Source organism: Molothrus aeneus, chromosome 2, assembly GCF_037042795.1.
Source record: "Molothrus aeneus isolate 106 chromosome 2, BPBGC_Maene_1.0, whole genome shotgun sequence".
In the NCBI taxonomy this organism is placed as follows: Eukaryota; Metazoa; Chordata; class Aves; order Passeriformes; family Icteridae; genus Molothrus; species Molothrus aeneus.
Window position 1 is genome coordinate 83,679,585 of NC_089647.1, and position 12,713 is coordinate 83,692,297.

The 12,713-nt window shown below is 42.5% G+C and overlaps 1 protein-coding gene across 2 annotated transcripts in view; it reads right to left on the reverse strand.

The window, feature by feature from the left end:
* The window catches only part of JADE3 (jade family PHD finger 3), a 65,952-nt gene extending 53,524 nt beyond the window's left edge, over positions 1–12,428 (reverse strand). The window contains exon 1 of one of the 2 annotated variants that reach the window (XM_066545182.1): positions 12,376–12,428. The gene's annotated coding sequence lies outside the window, so the exon portion shown is untranslated. The remainder of the gene's footprint in view (positions 1–12,375) is intronic. The other variant, XM_066545180.1, reaches the window with a different exon arrangement.
* Between the last annotated feature and the right edge of the window lie 285 nt (positions 12,429–12,713).

The window sequence follows — 12,713 nt, forward strand, 5'->3', positions numbered from 1 at the left end:
CTTCATATACAGACTGGAAATTATAATTAGTCAAACAAAAGCCTGTGTCTGTAAGAGATGAAATGAAATGGGATACACTTAAGACAAAACCCAAAAGGTTTAAGCTTAGCATTAAGGAAACATCCTGAGAGTGAGAACTGCTGACCCACATCCCCAGGGGGAGGATTGGAGGCTGCAGCTCTTGACGTTTAAACAAAGATTGGACAAGAGTCCCGGCTGCTGTGCTGCCAACACAACATGCTCCGTGGAGCTCAGCTCTTCTCAACGCAGCCGGAGGGCAAGGCAACAATTCATGGGACTTGAGTATAAGGAGCTCTGCACAAAGTGGTTTCTTGGGACTGTCTGTGCTGAGGGCTGCACCTCACCATGCAGACATGCAGAGCAGCAAGTACTGTGCATCAGAGAGCCACAGAACTCGTGTATCGCTGCATGCTGGTGAGAGCAAAGCAATCCCAGGCAGCTATTCCACCATTCCATCTCTCTTCCCTATATTAGAGACTAAGGGATCTATCTGTCTATCTATAGATATCCCTGACAGATGCTACAGTATACAGCTGCATGCAAGGACAGTTAGTACACAGCAGCTCAGATCCCTGCTCCTTTTTTTGGGATGAAATGTTAAGGCGATGTGCTACTTCAGCCTGGTGCAGGATGCATCTCTCTCAGAAGGGGAGGTATTCCCTGCAGTAGGATGCACCTCAAGGCAGAGGAATGTAGAAGAAAGAATACAAATGCATGAGGCAGAAGGCTGCAGAACAAGATCTAAACTGAGATAAAAACATAGCAAACTGGCAGGAGGTCTCCTGATCCACAAAGCCTGGAATGGGGTACAGGCAGAAACAACAGAAGTATTTTGGCTCTACCTGATACCAGAAACTTGAAAACAGGTCTGTGAGCCACAGAGCAGCAAAAACAAGCTATTTATGAGGATCTGGAGCAAAACAAATTGGATGCAGTTCTTGAGGAAGGAGATCATTACACGTCCTGCTGTTAGCCACAGCCACATGCTGGCCAGTTGGATTTCAACTATCAACCCACCTCATTTGACTTCTACCTCCTGTACTAAACAGATGTGCTCGTGTGCATTTCCTGTAGCTGAGTGATGGCAGTACTGTTCCATGCTATTTTCTGAAGGGTGGTTCAAACAAACATTTCAGAAGCAATAATCTAGATGACCTAGAAGCATCTTTTTCCATAGCCAAATTCTATTATTTAATGCAACTATATTTGTATGCAGACCTTTAGTGGAGATCTTAAAATAAAAAATAAAACTATTTAAGTGTGAGAACTTACAAAGTATGGTAAGATAACAGATGTTATGTTTCTGATGCCACAGCTATGCCACTTCCATACTCTCCACAGCAAGTTCCATGACCCCACCACACACAAAAGAGAGTTACAAATGCTAAAAGCAGTATGTGGATCCTTCACACAATGACAATATAAAATATGAAGGGACATATTTAACCTTTGGACGAAAGTAATACCAAAATGTGCACTTCAATGTACTCAAGCTAGAGCTCTGGAACAAGAAACAGCAAACACCACAAGGTTTTAACTCCCCACCCAGCAAATGGAAAGGTCTTTACAGTGAGATTCAAAGTGCCCAGCATGTTCAGGACAGCCAGTTCACACACCAAATAGGGAATGATGCCAGAACTCTCTCTTCTCACAGATTCAACTACTCATTTGCAATCCTGTAAATGTTACCTTCAGGAATCAGACACATGCTGGAACCTTTCTTCCTCTTCTCCTCATATGCCTCTTCAGGCATCAAATTCAGCATCACATAAGGTGTCAGCAGTTGCCATACCTTCAAAGGCTGTCCTTAGTTTTCATCCCATCCTCCCAGTCCTCCTCTCCGGGCCACCAAGAGTCTGCCCCAGCACTTTCTGCGTTTTCCTCAAACCTTTTTCCATTGCACAACTCTGCTGCTGCCTACCTACAGCACTTAAGCATTATGGTCATTCCCATCACTTCACCAGAAGACCACTCTGTACAAGCATTTCTTATCTATGTTGTGATATTTTGCTTCAATCATTTACTTGCAGGATGACCAACCACCAGTTTCTGGGGAGTGTCAAGAAGAGCTCGTGGCTCAAACCACCACCCACTTTTACACAACAAATGAGCCTGCTGAGCCTCTGTTCCTATCCTAGTCAATGCAAATAGAAGGAAAAAAAAGGAAACTACAAGCAAAAAGATTGAGAATAATTTATGCCTGGATTATAGGAGGAAAGTTATCTCACAACTGGATGACAGCAAGAAAAGATTCTGTCTCCTTTTCTGGATACACTAAGTTGTGATGCTCACCAGTGTACAACACAGGGCTTCAGAAAGGCTACAGAGCACACTCTTTTGAGTTTCTTCAAATGCCCCAGCTATGTAGAAATTGAGTAAAGAGCAGTGTAGATACTGAATATTCCTGGCCCTTAAGGGGGTCTCAGTGGCCACAGAAAAACAACCCTCATAAACAGCTCACCTCACATAAAACCATTTAGTCCAGTATTTAACTGAATGTCAGCTCCCAGAGGAAAAAAAAAAAGGGGGGGCAAGAAAAAGGTAACAGTGTTAACTTCACTTGATTATCACAGTGATTTAAAGTACTTTTAACATCCTTTATTAAACCTGGCACATCAGTATTTGTGATTTTTCATAAGGAAAGTCTCTCTGTTCCTTCATGGTCAGACATCAAACCAGCACTTAAACTGTCACCTTCCCCTGCAAAGAAACTGTATAAATAAATAAAGCACTCAAGCTTTGCCCTTAGACCGCAAAAACACAAGGCTGGGAGCACAATCAAATGACAATTAATGAAGCAGCAGACACTAAAACACAGTAAACAAGACTTCATCACCTTCATCCTCTGTGGCTGCAAATCCCATGGCAGCAACCAAATATGCCTTCTTCATTGAAGATGATCTTAAATGGTTGGAAAGGGTTGTGTTGGGTTGTTTTTTTTTTTACTGCTATGAAGAAGAAACTTGTGTCAATCCTTTTCCAAAGTCATTCCTACTCAGTTAGACAAAACACATTACAAACTCTGAGAAACAAGCAGAGAAACTTTGGTCTTAGTGGAGTCAATGGGAATTAAAGCCAGTGCCAAAACAAAGCCAGAAATTAGCAAAACATTTATCTGACAAATTTGTGATCAGAATTCCTAAATTACAAAACTGAGCTTACTTCTTCTTAAAATCTTCTGATGCAAATATATTGGGGAAGGGTGGGGGATTGCAAGACTAAGTTGTAAAGCATGAAAACTATTCTTTTTTAAAGCACCCACTGTTAGAAGAACTTACTGTCAAAAGGAAAAACCTTTACCAGAATTGTCTAAAATATTTAGACCTTTCTGTTTTCTTGTAGTTTATTAATGTAGGACTTCCACTACACAAATCTGTTGCCTTTACAGAGGCAAAACTTCTGATATTGCTTAGCAAGGGATAAAACTAGATTTGGATAGTTTCCCAGCCACGTCATTATGGATGGGCTTCCACCAGTTCCAAGAAGGACAGCAGGTAATACTGCCCTTCACAATATACTGACACTAAAAAAAAAAAAAAAAGAGAAAAATTGCTTTCATAGGTTTGCTCCCTTAAGAGTTTTACATTACTTCTGCTTACCTGAAGCACAAAAACGTCAATAATCCTGCCAGACCTGGAAAGCTCAAAAGCAGAAGTAAACAAAGAAGCTGAGCTTTGTCTCCTTTGAGAATTGCCATCATGCAGTTAAATCCACAATTCTGACTGATTAAATCCCTGTGAACCTATAAGAGACCACAAACAGGCAGAGGTGGCATAGAGCACCCTAATGTGACATTAAATCCTCTAAAAGATAGATCTAAACATGCTTTGTTATGGCCAAAGGAATCTGGTACAGGAGTGAAGTTGGCTCAACTTGTACAGCCCTTGTGCAAAGGCTGACACTAATGCCACTTCAGAATTAGGTGTACATGACCAGTCAGATCATTATAACAGAGTTACACCACAGTAACACCTTCAAGCTGTTATGAAAGCTGACTTCTTTGATAGCATGAGCTTAGGATAGATTCCCTGAAATTATTTAAAGGGGGAAAGAAAAATAGCATTTCGACAAAAAAATCTTAGGGTAGCAAATGGTTAAAAAAGGGTTTGATACAAGTAACCAGGATGCATTAAAATGTTTTAAAAGTTACTCCACTAAACCAATGCTTTGCCACTGTCTCACTTTTTCAAGCAGTTCCTCCCAATATAAAAGCAACTTTGTTTTGAAACACTCTCACTATCTGTACCAAACTAAATACAATTGTTGATGCGTGTTTAAGTTCAACATACAGACTTAACCTCCTTAACCAAGCAAAATTTACCTATGTACAGGCATAACACAGAAGGGTTTCTTGTTAAACACTAGCTAAATAGTCATCACACCAATATCAGCATTCACCAGGAAAAAAGTTTAATATCAGAAATCCTTCTTTTAATGAATTTTTAAAAATATAACTTGAATTTGCAATGCATGACACTTTTGTACATACACATATGTAAATTCCCACAAATGCACCAGATTAAAAAAAAAAAAAACCTTACAAAAAAACACTGATGAAGGAAAAGGCCCCCTTTATCAGGCTGAGCAAACTTACACCAAAAAAACCCCAAACCAACAAGACTGCCAAAATACTTTCAGGTTGACTGCTAACAATCTGGAAGTTTGTAGTCTGTAGTCTAGTAGAGGAGACAGATTTAATTTTACCTAGATGATTTATAGGGTCCCAAGAAGACTGTGAGACATTCACTGGAAACACTGATTTCTCCAATAATAAGGAAAAAGTTGGAAAGTTAAGTCAAAAAGAAGAGGGGAGGGCCAAAGGGACACTACAAAGGCATCAAAGACATGGATGGCTGAGAGAGATAAGTAAGAACTACAAATCACATTCAAGTTCTCATCTGCAATTGAGGCTTTACTTTTTCCCTTAAGTTTCTTCAGACTTTTTTTCCAATTCTTATCCCATTCACACTTCAAAAATAGACTGATTCAGGTGTAGAAGTCAAGCACACAGAAGTGAACACAGAAAATAAAGTAGTTCAATAATCTTAGAGAATGAAATGGCACCTGCAAAAGCTACTAGATTTCACTAAATTAATGCACATCCCTGTTTGCTGTTACATATAGAGGCTTCTGCAAATCTAGAACAAGTACAAGAAGATGCCAAACAAAGGATCTAAGACAACACTTAAGCCAGTTTAATCCACGTAATGGGAGTCACAGGGCTCTGACTGATACTGAGCTGATTGGCAGGAGTGTAAGCTTTCTAATAACTTATGTCCCACCTTCTGAAGTCTTATGGCATTTACAGAGGAAGAAAAATGAAAGCATCATGCATCAGACCCATATGTATTCAGTTTTAAGCAACAGAGGAAAGACTACTGAGAATACTAAGTACTGAAACAAAGTTTAACATAGTCTTTCTTGGAGCTCAGAGCAGAGTCCCATTTTCTACAGTACTAAACCACAGATATTCTGTCCCTGTATAGGTATGCAACCAAATAAGGCAAGTCAGATCTCCATCAAAACTGCAGAAACACACATGAATGTAACCTGTCAGTCACCGGCAAAATCTCATTCAGTTGCCATTTTAAGTAAACTCTCTGTACACTAGCTATCTATGTAAGTGTTTGGATCAAAAATATGTTTACTACTAACTGGAGCAAACTTAGGCATCTGAAAAATACCTGAATAAAGAACAGCTTTCACAATTTTCATAAAGTATTACTGGAAATTATAGTATGAATCATTAAAAAGTACAAAACTACAAGAATCAAAATGAAACCACTTGAATTTATGGATACCAGTTGCAAAGGGCATACAGAACTATTTCATATCATTTCTATTTATATAAAAATATGGAATTATTTCTTCCCACGGGCTTTTTCATCTTTTTCTTCTTTGGCCCAAAAAAGTGAAGAAGTACTAACCAAAGAAAGTGAAGAAAATTAGTATCTGTTATACAGACATAGTATTTTGAAAAAATATCTTCCATACAAGAATCAGTACTATAAGAAGTGAATTTTACTTCCTAGGTATGCCAACAGCCATTACAATACTGTTGTTCATAAACATGTACCTTACATTAAGATCAACTTTTTGATTCCTCCCTCACTCCCAGCACATTCTGTTGCAGAGCTGCAAGCTCAAATTTGTCAAGCAAAATGCTTCACTTACTTCTTAAGATTGCTCATTTCATGCTACAATGGAAATGATTACATTGTTAACATAAGGAAGACTGCAACTTCATTATCAGGTTTAAGTATCTCCCTTTCAGTTACTTAAATGACAAGCAATTTGATTTTTGTAAAAGAACAGAACTGCTCTTGAATTAGGCCCAAGCAGAAGAGTTGCTGGAACTCCCCCAAACAAGGTTAACGATGTCAAAGCATAGCAGCAACGCTGACAAGCAGTACCCCTTCCTTTTCCAGTGCTCTGGTCAGCAGTTCTTGAAAAAAAAAAAAGCTACCATAAAAAGCTGTTATGTGCTTGAAATGAGCATTTTTATCCTCCCTCCTATCAAACAACATCTAACAAGTTTACATTGCACTGCAGAGTAATCACTCGTTATCACTATTTCAGTCACTATTTTCCTGCTGGGAAAAGAGTCTATTAGTATGAAAGCAGGAAGAAGAGCACCACTTTATTACTGCTATGCTCTTTCTATCCAAGTATTAATAAAAGTGGGAGAGGTATTAGTCCTACCTCTTTGCTGAGGCTCCTCCTGGCCAGATAATTGCTGAGCCTTACATCTTCCTGTGTGTCCCTAATGCACTCACACATTGAGTATTTCAGCTCCACAAGGTCCTCGGTTGGCTTGCTTTTTCATTAAAGCCAAAGCCTGTACAGGACACGGACACTATTTCCTATGATGAGTCCTCTACAGCCACTTTCATATCAAAGCTTGCAAATTAACACTGAAAAAATATTAAATAAGTACAAGCAGTTAAAAGCAGAACAAATAAAGATAATTAAACCTAAGGAGTCCCACCAGGGACATTTGTTTCCTCCCTTGACAGGGTAGACATTTCTCCTATACACTTTTGTATCCAGCAGCTCAAGATGTCAGGTTTTCTGACTTGTCAGCAGATAGAAAATACTACCTTTTTATTCTGCTATACTTGATATGTAGGGGAAGATTTAAATATTTGCACACTAAAAGAAATTTTCTCAATACCACCACAGTCTATAGAGGAATCATTATTTAAAAACTGTCTGGTCTGTTAAATCAAGACTTAGATTTTTAATTATGAACGAAAGCTCATAGTTTAGTTATGGTTTTCAAGGGCTTGTGAATAGCCACGTTTCTGTAGCTCTTGTCTAGAACTTGTAGTAAATCCATAATTTATCTACAGATTTAAAGAATTTCTCTCATTCAATATTACATAATAAACTATATAGCATAATTAAAAGACAACACCCAGGCAGAACTTCTCCTATGCAGTTCTCCTCTCATTACTTTGTCATCAACCCAACAGCATCAACATATTCCAAAACAAGAGCTACCTGAAAATAAAAATCAGCTTGGAAAACATAGTCAAACAAAATTACCTACTTACAATAAACATTCCTGGTCAGTTGTTTCACTTTGCAGTTCCTGCTGTGTGGGGTATCACCCCTCCCTTTGGAGGATCTCAGGCATCCCAACCTCGACTCACCCACTGCACTACGCTAACTCTCGGAGGCTGTTGGACTTGCTGTGCACCAAACCACTTGTGCAGGCATGAAACTGCTCTTTAAGACATGAGCAAGAGCCTAAGCCTTTCACCAGATAAGGCTGTCAACAGTCAGGAGCTTTAAGCAAGTAAGACAAACCCTCAGAAAATATTCAAGAGTAACTTTTTAGAGCAAGGTAGGAAAAAAGGAAAAAGGAAGGAAAGGGGGCTGGGGGAAGCCCAGAACAGTAGATTAGCAAAATAATACATAATTCCCCCAAGACTGTGTGACAAGCATATTCAGTTTAGCAACCAGTCAGGCATGTGGCATAAACCTGTTTTTTAACATCTCCTAGAGCTCTAATTAAAACACAAAAAGACATTAACGACGTGATTTGTTATGTTCACCATTCAATTCAATAATCAGGAAGCACAGCTCTTTAACCTAATGCTGTAACAGGTGTACTTTGAAGAAGAAAAGCACTCCAAAGATTTCAAACAAAGTTTAACAAGCTAAGGCAAGCATCCCAGTATTTAATCCAGGAGAAAGTTATAACAAATAGCATCAGCAGTCACGAGCTTATCCTCCCACCTTCTCCTGCTTCTCTGAAGAGGGCGACTAAGCAAGTGCCAGTGGAGCCTCCGCAGTCATGCTCACAGCTCGGGGTCTCTTCCATTCCTTTAAATCCAAGTAAAGCCTGCATTATTGCTCTACAAATGCAGGAGCATTCCTTAGGTCCAAGATCACGCATCCCAGACTGCTCTCATCCCTAAATTCTTGGTCTCCTACACACTGAAGTAAGATATTAAATGTTGGAAGAGTTCAGATGTCATCTAGAACAGGGTAACTTGGAAGCAAATGAATAAGAAAGAGTGAACAGCCCAGGGAAACAAGGAGGTGCTTGGCAATTACATCATCATCTTTCCACAGAAAGCAATACCCGGTTTGTCACATTTCTGAAACTTATTTTCCAGATACCTTCTTGTAGTCAAAATAAGTTGAAGTATCAATAAAAATAGTACCTATAGACAAAATTTTTAGGGGTTCATCAGACATGCAGCTGTAGCTGAAAAATAGCATAAAGAAAAGTACTTTTAAAGTGACAGGTGTAATTGATCATTTAACATGAATAAATATAAAAGAAATCAATTCTCAAATCGAAACACTATCCTTTTTATTAGCAGCATTAGATTAAAATAAGCTATGTGTTAAAATGTAAAATTTCATACAGTTATCTCACTTTTCAGAGGTGCCATCAAGCCCTCCAGATCTCCAGCATCTCCCACTCCCACCTGACCCAGCCTCCACCAGCACAAAACCTGCCAGGGCCTTGACATAACATTTTGTACATCAGCTCTTCAAGATGCAAATAGCATCTGTTGGCTTCCATTACATAAATACCCCCGATAAGAGCTATTATTAACTTGTTAGTTTCCATTTTAAGTAAAGAATGTAAAAATTGTATTTATGTCTCCAATTACATGAAGCCTTGAACGTTACAGGCAGTTCAAGTCTTCAGAAAAGAGAAACACCACACAATGTCAGAGGCTCCCCTCTCTGTAGAATGCAAAAGCCCCTGAGCTCCCTTAGCTATAGCACCCACAAAGATTGTGGGAGTGGAGAGATTAAGCAACATGCACAAATAGCAAGTTTTGGCTCAGTCCATTTCTGTCCATAATGAAAGAAGTCACCAACTAAAACACAACACTACCACTGATCTAGACAAAACAGTAAATTTTTGGTTACAAATGCACTGAGAGAATTATACCTATACTTAACCAAATATTGACTTTTACATTTTGGTTGAATACAACATTCTTTGCTATCAAATTATGTGGTATTTTCTGAAGAGTGGTCATAACACTACACCATCAGACCCATTCAAGTTATAGCCCCCCAAAGCACATACTAACTTTTGAAGGAGACTTCTAGGGACTAAAGGAGGAAGACAAACCATAGAAACAGATGTTTACATGACATTTCCATCCATGGATGATAAAAGATGCACAACAGAAATGGGTGCACATTCCTTCTCCAGATGCATCCCATGTCTTGCCAAGCTAACCAAAAATATGCAGGCACCATGCCCCGCTTCTCACCCACTGGGGCATGATAGTCAGAAATTAATTACAAAGATTGAAATAAGCTACCTAAATAGACTACAAGGAACACTGCAGGAGTGTTTCAAACTCAAGTCAGCTTGTGCAGGGTTTAGTTTCACTTCTCCCCATTAGGTCTACCAAATCCAGCCATTTTCACCATGGCCTTGGACACTTGCCAACACACTAGCCAGGAGCTGAGGTCACCAGTCAAGACATCCCCCAGGCCAGCTGCAGCAAGCTCTTGGGGAAAATGCTCTACAGCATTCAGCATGTGGGAGCTACTACAGTGACCACACACACGTCTCTGCCCATGTGTATATACATATAGAAACGTACAGGTAAAAATAATACGCAATTGTAGATAAGAAGGCATCATATAAATTCTTCACCATAAGTGAATTATCCAGGTCTATTAAAAGTATGTATATATTTTAAAAATCAAAATTAAAGCCCACAACAATCCCAGGTATCCCAATAAATCCTAAACACAAACTTCCTGATTTTCTGGTGCTGAGAGGAAGTGCACAGAACCACAGAGAAGAAAACAGCTGGGTTTATTCTAACACTACACTGAGATCTATCCCAGGCTCTTATATTCACAGCGGATTTTCATGGTTTTAATGAGATCCCAAATGAACACGCATCCTTGCCAATAAATGCCACTGCATATGTTCCTACATCAGTTCTCTAGCAAACCTTTGTGGGTATCTGCTACATGTACATAACACAAATATAACAAAAAAAGACCTACAGTCAGACCCAGTTCAGAGGAATTTTTGCCACTGGGGGAGGGCAGCTTGCTCTGTAAGAGGAACCTAGAAAGAGGAAACATCAAAGGAGGGACAGGTAACAGAAACAGTTCTGCTATTTTGATTACTTTTACTGCATCTAAAGTCCAACTTTTGCAAATAAACCTTTCGAGTTCTCCTCCTCTCTGCAATAAAACCAGGGCATGTCATGTCTAGTCTGAAAAGAGGTCAGACATTCAGTTAAAAAAGAAAAACAAAACAACACAAACTTTAGATCCTAAAAGTACTAATTTGCTTTTACTTTGAAAAGGTCCATTCTTAACCAAAGAGACATCAAATTGCATTTTCTCCCATTAGTAAGTGCAGGTAAAGACTTTTCTGATGTCTCCTTAAGGAGCTCTGTGGCAAGCTGGAATGTTATGCAAACGTGCATTCATCCAGGTCGACCTTTCCGGCCTAAGGCTCTCACACTTTTCAAGCCAGCTCTCTAACCATCACTAAGATGCGGTCTCACTGTGTAGAGATGAGCAGGTATGCTGGAGATGCTCTACACAACAGCCCATAACAAGCACCAACCTGATGTAAAAAGTCAGCTGCTGACCAAGCATCTTGCAAGCATCAGGACAAAATACATTTCTCTTAATCTTTCAGTTTTAGTGCAAAGGCTCTTTTATATTAACAGAGAAGCACAACAGCTTTCAAGTATCTAGTGTGTAGTAATTGAAGGTTTTCTAATCATACTTGGATGTTGTCTTCAGCATCCCTTTTCTCCTGAACATGAAAAAAACCATTGGGCTTTGAAGCACAGTGCAAATTTAGTGATATTTTAATAAAAATACATAGCTGCTCATTATAACAATTGCAAACAATAGCTGAACTCCTCAAGTAACTACAAGTGCTTTTTATAAAATAACTCCAGTTAAAAGACAGAAAAAAGTGGTGTTTATTTGCCTGGTAACATGCATTTTAGGGTGTCCTGTACCAAATTCTCCCATTAATCATCCCATTATTATTTGCAAGTATAAATAGTTTTACTACATCCCCAGCCGCTAACCATACCGGTCGCGGTACATCCGTAGAACGAAGCCATGCCTTTGCAGAAACATGAACAGCATTAAAGCGAACAGCATTCAGGGGAGGAAGGTTTGATCTGGAGAACTGAAGTCGGGACCTTCCCGCTCCTCTGCCTGCAGGCACAGGGGGCACTGGGGGGGCCATCCGCCCCCGCCGCTCAGGAAAAAACTTACCTTGGCGGCCCGGCCGGGCAGGCGGGAGGGCTGCGCTAGCGCTTCATTGTCAAACTCAGTTCTAGCAAGTTCCTCGACATACCGGCGGAGCGGTGCTCGGCGGCGGACAAGCGCCCGGCTGTCTGTCTGTCTGCCCGCCAGCCACGCCCAGCCGCGCTCCGCAGGGCCCCGCCGGCTCGGGCACCGCCGGGTCGCCGCCTCTCCGGGCTGCGGCGAACAAAAGGGCGCTTGGCCGGAGGTCGCCCGGCCCTTGCCGCCCCCCGCGGGTGCAGCGCCCGCCCGGCTCCGGAGCCGCCGTAACTTTTCCCTCCGGACGCGGCCGGGGCCGCAGCGCCCACACCGGACGGGCGGGCTGCCCGCCGCGCCGCCCGCCCGCCGCCCCCGGCGCGGCAACGCGCGCTCTCCGCCGCTGCCCCACGTACCCGCAGCGCCTGCCGCCTCCCCGCGCTCGCCGCCGCTTCCTCCTCCTCCTCCCTCCTGCCCGGCCTTGGCGCCAAACGCCGCCGCCGCAGGCCCGGCGCCTCCCCCGCACAGGCCCGGCGCGGCGGCCCCGGCGCCCGCCCCCCGCCCCGCCTCCATGCGGGCAGCCCGGGCCGCGCTCACCTCCCGCCGCCGGCCCGGCCCGGCGCGCCGCCGCCTCCTCCTCCTCCTCCTCCTCCTGCCCTGCTCGCTGCCGTGGGCGGCCGCGGCCGTCAGGGCTGGCGCTCCCGCCGCGGCGGCGGCTCCTGCTGCGGGTGCTGCTGGTGCCGTCCCGCGCCGGCGCGCATCGCCCCCGCCCGCCCGCCCGCCCGGGCCCGTGGCCGGCGGCGGCTCCCGCCCTGCGTGCCGGCTGCTCGGCGCGCCCGCAGCCCGGCCCGCTCCTCCTCCGGCGGCGGCGGCCGCACAAGAGCCCTATTGTATTATTGACACTGCTGGGCTCCAGGCCCCGCCTCTTCCCCTTC